Below are 9,880 nucleotides of genomic sequence, written 5' to 3'. Positions count from 1 at the left end.
GTGCACAGGTGGTGTATTGTAGTTCACCACAGACTTGTGTGGTGTGTGTCTGGCTGATAAGGCTATCAGGCCTCTTCGGGGTGTGTGTGTGTTTGTCTGTCTGTGTGTGTGTGTGTGTCTGTGTATGTGTCTGTGTCTGTGTCTGTGTCTATGTCTGTGTCTGTGTCTCTGTGTATATGTCTTTGTGTCTGTGTGTGTGTGTCTGTCTGTCTGTCTGTGTGTTCACAGCTTACCATGTGATCTTAGAGAAGTCTCATACCCTCAGCTTTAAAGTGAGGTAAATTATTCACTGCCCACTATGTGTACTAAATAAGCCTTTCCCTCCCTTACTAAAAACAAGCTGGGTATGGGTGGTGCACACCCTTAATTCCAGCAACTTGGGAGGCTGAGGTAGATGGGTCTCTCTATGAGCTCCAGGACAGCCCAGGCTATATAAAGAGAATTTGTCTCAAAAACAACAACAACAACAACAACAAAAAAGTAGTGGCTTCATAAAATGAAAAGTGTTAAAAGATTAAGTAGAAAGTAGAATTTCATGCCAAGTAAGGATTATATAATTGCTACTTTAATTAACTTGCCACTTACTTTCTCAGCCAACAGTCCTTGAAAACTAAGTAAATGTTCCATTTTCCCATCAGTAGAAATAGCTAGCAATCACCCACAGACTCGCCAGTGTCTGTTAGAGTCCAATCCCTGCTCAACAGTGCCCAATATACAGAAGCAAAGAGGTTATCTTTCTTTTCCAGGGTACGCTCAGGTCTCGAGTACCGCAGTCCTTGAAGTGCAATTCATGTCGAACGCCTTTAATCCCAGGGAGACAGAGACAGGCAGATCTCTGTGACTTCAAGATCAGCCTTGTCTACATGGTGAGCTCAAGGACAAACAGAACTACATGGTAAGACTCCATTTAAAATAATAATAATGGTAATAATAATGGTAAATAATAATAATAATAATAATAATAATAATAATAATAATAATAATAAAGTTCCAGTGATAAAACCTAAGCCTACTCAGGTCTATGAATTCTCTGATCAAAAATAGACCCAAGAAAACATCCAGCCTTTTGAGCAATAGGCAGGCGCTTACTACCCAGGAGGCCAGGTCCCTCAGAGTAGCTGAAGCACTCTGGAAACTAGTCACTTCTAGCAGGCCGCCTGTCGCAGGAACTCCAAGTACAGGACTTCTCGCACCTTACTTTTTTACCTTGGCTGTTTATGAATGCATTTTATGTGTTCTTGTGTATTTGTGTACACATTTGTCTTTATGTATCGTGTGGATATGGGAGCCCATGGAGGCCAAAAGGATGTCATCCAGTTGCCCCGGAACTGGGGTTACAGGAGGTTGTAAACTGCCTGGTGTGGATGCGAGAAACCAAACTGGGGGAGGAACGGGTGCTCTTAACTTCTGAGTCGTCTCTGCAGAGCATAGAATGGTCTAAAACAACAACAATGACGATAACAACAACAACAACAGCAACAACAGAAGATTGGCTAGAACTAGAGCCATAAGAGTTTTGAGCATGGGTGCCTCAGGCTTTCCAGCAGGCGGGGAACACGAGCAGGGTGAGGCAAGGAGACTTGAATCATCCCTATTTTGGTAACCGGTGCTGGGCCAAGACTACTTGGAGTCTGACATTCTTAGCTCATATTTAAGAATAGCACAATTTTGGGAAAAAAATTTAGATAACAATGAACTGGGTCCTGTGAGTACAAGAAAGTTTAAGACATTTATACTGAAGCTCCTTACAAAGTGCACATGGCATCGCTGTCAGATGGGTTCTCAGTGACTTAGAAACAGTGTTCCAGATATGGGTCTAGGGAGGATGACTGTGGTAAATGCATCGCCTGGCCCTACGCACAGAAGTCACTTAGGCAGCTGTAGAGTACGAATGACATCTCTCGTGAGGATGAGTTTTATAGCCTAGAAATAATGCTCAAGATTTTAGGGGGGAAGGGTCTGGGATAAAGAAAGCATAAATTCCGAGAGCTATGAGCGGAGCCTGGCTCAGCAGAGAGGAAAGGATCACCAGGTTATTAACTACGTCCATTCCCAGCATGTCAGGAGGAAGGGGCTAAACATCTTCCTTTGAAAGATGCCTATGTGTTTAACCTTCCTGGCTTCTCCCGTGTGCGTGCATGAGGACTCTCTGCCTTCTGCAGTTACTGTAAAGCTTGTCTGTGTGCAGAAGGAACTCTTTATGCTGCTTCAAGGGTAAACCACAGTCAGCAGTGGGATTGGTAAGGTGGTTCAGCAAAGGCTCCTGCCGCCAAGCCTGCAGACAAGTGCTTTCCCTGTTATCCGCCTAGTGGAAGGAGAGAAAAGACTACCACTTTGTCCTTAGACCTCTGCACTCGTGGGCACGCACATTCCCACACACATATACGTGTAAATACATAAAATGTAAAAGGTCACCAGTCGGTCGGCATTGGAGAACAAAAGCGCTGCAGGTAAGAGCATTCACTGCTCTTGCAGAGAACCTAGGTTCTAGGGAACAATCTCCAGCCATCAGGCTTGGCAGCAAGCCCCTTTCCCCACTGAGCCATCTCACTGGCCCACTCACTTCTTGTCTCTTGGTACATCTTGGCTCAATGCTACTAGAGTAACACTTGTCTGTTAGACACTAGGCAAACACAAGTTTGTACATCTCTTTTCTTCAATTTTTTTTAAAAAGATTCATTTTATTTGTATGAGTACACTGTAGCTGTCTTCAGACACACCCAAAGAGGGCATCAGATCCCATTGCAGATGGTTGTGAGCCACCATGTGGGTGCTGGGAATTGAACTCAGGACCTCTGGAAGAGCAGCCAGTGCTCTTAACCACTGAGCCATCTCTCCAGGCCTCTTTTCTTCAATTTAAAGTGAAAGTAAATTTAACTCCAATCTTATTTGAAAATGGATGCTCATTTTTTTTTGTTGCTGAGTTGTTTTGCACGATACTGGAGATTGACACCCGGCCCTCATGCAGGCTAAGAAAGCACTCTCCCACTGAACCCCTGAATGTTTTCTTCTTTGTAAAGTAACAAAAGTGGTAATTAGGATTAGATTATAACGTGAAGTCAGCGTTACTCTGCATTCTTCCCTTGGCCGGGTTAAGGCCTGGAACTTTTGTGGTGCGTGGGAGGAGGGGAGGGCTCGATGTTTTCTATAGTGAAAGCATTTTCCACCAGGACGAGCCTCATATCTTCGTGCTTCACATATTTTACCAAGGAAAGGCAGCAAAGAATTGACTTTTAAACTGAGCATGGCAGTAATCTCAGGGAGGAGGAGGTGGGAGAAGCGTAAATCTAAGGTCATTCTCAGCTACACGGAGGATTTGAGACCAATCTGGGAAATGTGAGATTATGCCTAACAAAAAGAAAAAGAGCTAGGCAGTGGTGGTGCACGCCTTTAATCCCAGCACTCAGGAGGCAGAGGCAGGGAGATCTGAGTTCAAGGCCAGCCTGGTCTACAGAGTGAGAGTTCCAGGACAGCCAGGGCTACATAGAGAAACTCTGTTTCAAGAAAAAAAAAAAAAAGGAGGAAGGAACGGACTTCTCCTCAGGAACGGACTTCTCCTCAGGAGGTGTATTTATAGGTTTGTTTTCTTGAACGCTCGCTCTCTGGAACGTTTGCTGGCTTGTGCTTTAGATTGTGTTCCGTTTGCATAAAGAGCTGCTTTCTCAGAGAAATCTTGTCTAACTAGACTAGACATAACTCGTTCTGATGTTCAATGGAAGAGAAGGAGGGTGCCACCCCCCAGGCTAGGCGTCTAGACTGAGTGAAAAACTGGACTGGTGAGGTGGCTCAGTGGGCCACGGTGACTGCTGCGGAGCATGACTACCTGAGTCGACCCCGAACCCCACCGGGTCAGAGAAGTTCTTCCAATGAGTTGTGTTTGACCCCCACTGGTACACTATAGTGTGCATGAGCGCACTCACAATCATTTGCACTGGTGCACTATAGCATGCATGTGCACACTCACAATCATTTGCACTGGTGCACTATAGTGTCCATGTACACACTCACAATCATTTGCACTGGTGCACTGTAGTGTCCATGTACACACTCACAATCATTTGCACTGGTGCACTATAGCCTCCATGTGCACACTCACAATCATTTGCACTGGTGCACTATAGTGTCCATGTACACACTCACAATCATTTGCACTGGTACACTGTAGTGTGCATGTACACACAATCATTTGCACTGGTGCACTATAGCATGCATGTGCACACTCACAATCATTTGCACTGGTGCACTGTAGTGTGCATGTACACACTCACAATCAATGCACTAAGGAGAAGGCAAGCAGATACACAACCCTCACTACCCTCTCTCCTGACTACAGGAACAATGTGACTAGCTGCCTCAGATTTCTCCTCCATGCCTTCCCCACCTAGGGGGCCTGTACAAGAAAATCCTGTGTCAAAATATTCTTCCACCTTTAAGTTATATCTTGTCAAAACGAAAAGAAAAATAATATAGCAGAAGTCTAAAATTTTCAGGAAAAAAAATAAATAATTGCTTTGCCCTGTTATCTCTTAAGGAAAATCCTTACTAACTTTCTATGTAGTTTTTTTTTTTTTTTTTTTTTTTTTTTTTTTTTTTTTTTTTTTTTCTACCACTGAGCTAAATCCCCAATCTCCCTTACTAACTTTCTAAATGAAGAAAACAGAAACCAACTTTTAAAAAGCTGAAATTATGGGGTCAGGAAGCTCAGTGGTAGACTAACGCTTTCTAAAGCACAAGGCCCTGGGAAAACAGAAACCAAAAAAGCCGAAATTATGTGTAAGACATATCAGTATAAACAATCCCAGCCTGAGGCAGGAGGACTTAGACCTAGGGGCTAGCCTGGGGTATTTAGCAAGGCCCTGTCTGTAAGTAAATAAGATTGGCACATATGCACATAAAAAAGTCCTAAAGCACAAAGGCAAAACCACAGCCAGCCTCCTCAGTGAGGGGACAGCACACTCCTCTGACAGATCCCAGGTACTCAATGCTCTGTCAGTCCCCACAGCAAAGCCTTCCTTTCTAAATGAGGCCCTGCCCATGAGCGAGAGAAACCAGGGACGCTCTGGCCTCCACTGTGGAAATTAATGAGGGAAGGTCTTAAAACTGATAAAACGCAGGTCCGCACAGGTTCTTATTAAACCCTGGGCTGACTTCCCAAGAGAGCAGCCAAACAGCCTACAGTGCTCTTGGGTTATCCCAGCGCTTGCAGAAACGTTGTTTGGTTGATGCTTTCAAAAATATGATTGGGCATCTCTCTTCAACAAGATGCATTGTCTTAAACAAGGCCATAATCGCCAAGTCCTGAAGTCCACAAGGGGGACCTCATACAGGTTTTAATTCGGGGCCATTTATACGCCATCAAGCCAAAGGACCTCCATCAGAAGACAAATGCTTGAATTTAACTTTGTTCTTTGGTTCTGCCTTTTGACCTCAAAGAGACCATTAAAGGTGGGTGTGGATGAAGGGGGAGTTAGGAGGCCAGAGGTGCAAGGAGAAGAGTAGAGTCTATCCAGTCCTAACAGGCAGACTTCTCCTGCCTTCAGGGAAGCTGGAATGTGCATTATTAAAAGGCCTCACAAGTACTGGACTGCTGCCGGGAGCGAGACAATGGATTTCTAAGTAGAGTGCTTTCCTGACGTCAGGGACTAGGGTGGGAAAGGAACCAGCCTAAAAAGGCATGGCATTAAGACTGTAGCAGTCACAACAGCTCTAAGCAGTAAGGAGACGTTCAAAGCACAGGGTCTGAAGGCAGACTGGCTGGGTTCAAATCCGTCCTGCCAATTACTAAGTGTGGAACCAAGCTGTGACTTCCTTACCTGATTCCCCAGCAACTTAGCCCTCCAGGACCCAGCCACTAACTCTACCTCCAAATGCACCCAAGGAAATGAAGACAGAGTTAGACAAAACAAGGATGCTTGTAGTGGCCCAGCCACACCAACAGAAGACACATTCCAGATGTCTGTCCATTGATGGATGGAGAACAACCTACAAAATGTGGTCCATCTAACGATGGAAGCATTCATCTGCAGAAAGGAACGAAACACTGACACAGCCTGCAAGTGAATGAGCCTCAAAAATATGCTGAGGTGAAAGGAGCCAGGCTCAAGCCAGCATCTACTTCAGGATTCCATTTATAGTCAACTCACGTTTTCCTACCCAGAATAGGTAAATGGATGGAGCCAGCATGCCAATGAATGACAGCGGGCTCAGGAGAGGGGAGGGGAGTAACTACTAATGCACAGGATTTGCTTTTGGAGCAGTAAAATGTTCTGGAACCAGATGATCACGATGGTCACAGAACAATTCCACTGTGACGGATGCCTCGGGAATGTACGTCCCAAATGATAGATTTATGGTTCCTCGTCTTTTGCAATAATCGAAATTATCTTTAGTTTACTCTGTGCCTCAGTTTCCTCATCTGTAAAATGGACATAGGGTTGTTGGAAGAGTCTCGGTTTGTTAAAGGAAAAAGGAAAAAAGAAGTCCCCTGGCAGTGAGTACCAAGCAAGGGTAAAACGCTATGCACAAGTTTTCTTTGAGGTTGGGAATGATTTTAAATCTGTCTGGTGAGCTGTGTGCCATGTGTGCCAATGGAACTCAAGAAATGTGACCAGGATTTCTCACTTTAATTATAGTTAGCAAACTCACGCAGGATCCATGGCTACAGAGTTGGACAGTACAGTTCTTAATCCTCCCACTCCATCCTCAGAACAACCCTAAGAGGCGGTTGTTATCAGCCCCATATTAACAATAAATGGAAAACGTCCCTCACAGGCTCATGTGTGAGCACTTGGTCCCCAGGCAGGGGGCACCATATGGGCATTTGTGCACCCCTTGGTTGGGAGGCCTGGGAAGTGGAGGTGGGTGAGTGGGAACAGCACCCACAGGGCAATCACAACTGCCTGTAACCTCCCTAGTTCCTAGGGGTCTCATGCCCTCTGGTGGCTTCTGTAGGCACCAGGCAAAGCACATGGCACAGATACATAGGCAGACACTCACAGTACATATAAAATAAAATAGACTCTCAAAGCCCTCCACCACAAGACCAGCCCTGTCACACACACACACACACACACACACACACACACACACACACACACATACACACACACACACACACACACACACACACACACACACACACACATCCACTTGCTAAACATATCTGTCTGCCTCTGTCGGCTCTAGGTCCCAAATTCCAAGGCCATCTGCCCTGCATTTTCTCGTTTCCACTTTCAGGAAGCCACTACCCTCCACAGAGAAGAGCGCATCCTGTCCTGCTCTGCCCTGGCAAAATTAAGTCTCTATAATCCAAAGTGACTCTCTGCAAATCTATCTTCCTATCTTCTAGTAAGTGCCATCTTTGATCACCAGCCCGATTAATATGTATATGTGCTGTGCCAGGCAAAACGTGGGGTGCCAGATACGGCCTTCAGCATAGGCTACTGCCAAGGAGCTCGCTGAGAAAGCAGGGCTGACACTGAACAGAGGTAGATGAAGACTAATAATGGTCTTAGAAAAACGAAACAGAAATCGGCTGGCACAACATGAAAATACGTTTCTGGAAACCCTGAATTCAAAGGGGCCTTTGGGTTTTGTTTCTTTAGACATAAAAGAACACACATGAAGGAGGGAGGGGAGGGTAGAAAAAAAAAAAAAAGAACACACGTGTGTGACCTAGTGTTCAGGGCGAGCCAAGCATTCTGCCCTGGAAGCATGACTAGGTAAGCCCTCTCCTGCTGCCCTCACCCAGGCTCCCCAGCAGCTGTGCCCAGCTCTGCCTCCAGCCTCAATGCTCACTTACCAAGACCCTGAGAAACCTAGTCCTGCTTGCCTTCAAAGTACCCACCGACACCCACAGGCTTCCTGCCCTGCAGCCTCTTAACGGGCTATTACCTGCCTCAACTTGCCAGCCACAGGTTTCCCTTGATCTGTAACACCTGCCCACACCTTCCCACCCCACTCACCAAGCCCTGGGCTCCAGATGCTGGCAGAGCTCCTGCCTGCAAGCTTCACAGCTGTTGGCCTGAAGTAGCTGCATGGCCGACAGCGCCTGACCACAGCTGACTGAGATTCCCAACCACCATTGCCAAGGCTCCACACCTGGGAAGTTGCTGAGCCATGAGGTACCCAGGATCTGGCTGCCGGTTGGAAAATCTATTGCACAGGACTGGTCTCGGCAATGGCTACTCCAGGTCAAAGGGGGGAAATTCCTGTCAAGAAACACAGGCAGGGTTGGGGATTTAGCTCAGTGGTAGAGCGCTCGCTCACCTAGCAAGCGCAAGGCCCTGGGTTTGGTCCCCAGCCCCAAAAAAAAAAAAAAAAAAAACACAGGCAGGGCAGTGCAGAGGGCACCCTGTGCTAACAGGACACGTACTCCCCCAGTGTCCGTGGCTGGTTCAGAAATGACTTCTGGGGTACTGATCCTGAAAGCAACTACCTGTGTAGCTCTTAAGGCGGGACACGAAGCTGGGTCTGAAACGGGAAGTGTCAATCCTACCCAATGCCTGCTGGGTGCTTCAGCTTCTACACTTCAGTTCCCATCACAGTATTAAAACGGTCCGAGTGCCTGACGATATAGGAATCCCTCTGACGTGTTGACCACTCTCTGCCCTATCATTCCACAGGTTTTTCTGTAATTCTAGGACATGATCCAACTATAACTCATTCACAAATGGACTAGAACTTAGCAACCAGGTCCCTAACTTGAGTTAGGGATGGTCTTTAGGGTTAACCTGCTCTATGCAATGGTTGATCATTGGGTGGACCCAGTATAACCAATAAACATTCCATGCTGTCAGATTCTGACCAGAGCCTGGTCACTCTCCTTGTTGTTGCCTCAAAGAAAGTAAGGTGACACCTGGGAGAGGTGCAGGGGAAATAACCCAACTGTAGTCTTCACCAACAGTCGGTCTCGATGTGCTCCCTCCTGAAGACTCGGTTAAGTGCAGAATGATTCAAGGGTCCCACCCCAAGATTACAGAAGCAATCCGATAATGCTGGGAGAGACTTCTGAGGCTGCCTGCAAGTTGGGGTGAGATATAGCTTCTGGGGGCTTCTCAGTGATGCCTTACAATCAACCATGCTCCTGTAAGTAACCACAATAAACTCACTAGACTAGGCTAGACTCAGTATGATTTATTGGCAGTGCTGGTCTGTGGTGAGCAGACATCTGACACACACTCTTCAATGTTAGTTTTTCCTCTATGTAGACTTTTCTATAAAGGGAATGTGGCCAATGTATGCTCTGTTGTGCTGATCCACAACTGTCTGGCTGCCTGTCTCTGCAAGCCCTATCAGACAGAATCTTCTGGAACCATGGAAATACAAGCTCTATTACTGTAGTGTGCAACATGGTAACTGTGTGGCCATTTAAGCATGGTTACAATGTGACAAGTGTGGCCCCTCTTAGCGGCAGAGACCTTTAAGCATTCTGGGACAGAAGCAGGTGGATTTCTATGAGTTTGAGGTTAGCTTGGTCCCACTGAGTTCCAGGAGGCCTGCCAGGATTAAAAGGGAGACCCTTTCTCCAAAAAAAAAAAAAAAAAAAATCAGGTACACAGATATAAATGCAGGCAAAACACTCAAAAAAAATGATTTTTTTTTTCTTTTGGTGTTTCCTCACAGGGTTTCTCTGTGTAGCCCTGGCTGCCCAAATGCTGGGATTAAAGGCATGCACCACCATGCTCAGCTATAAAATTAAAATTTTAAAAAGCAAATGACAAAACTGGGCCATGGTGGTGCATAACCATTAGTGCCAGCACTCGGGAGGTGGATCTCATGAGTTGTGAGGCCAGCCTGATCTACAGATCAAGTTCCAGGACAGTCAAGGTTATAAAGAGAACCTGTGTCCAACCCCTACCCCACCCCACAAAGAGGCAAA

The sequence above is a fragment of the Rattus rattus genome, chromosome 9 (assembly GCF_011064425.1).
Source record: "Rattus rattus isolate New Zealand chromosome 9, Rrattus_CSIRO_v1, whole genome shotgun sequence".
Classification (NCBI taxonomy): Eukaryota; Metazoa; Chordata; class Mammalia; order Rodentia; family Muridae; genus Rattus; species Rattus rattus.
The sequence above is the reverse complement of the archived record's forward strand: the minus strand, read 5'-3'. Positions refer to the sequence as shown.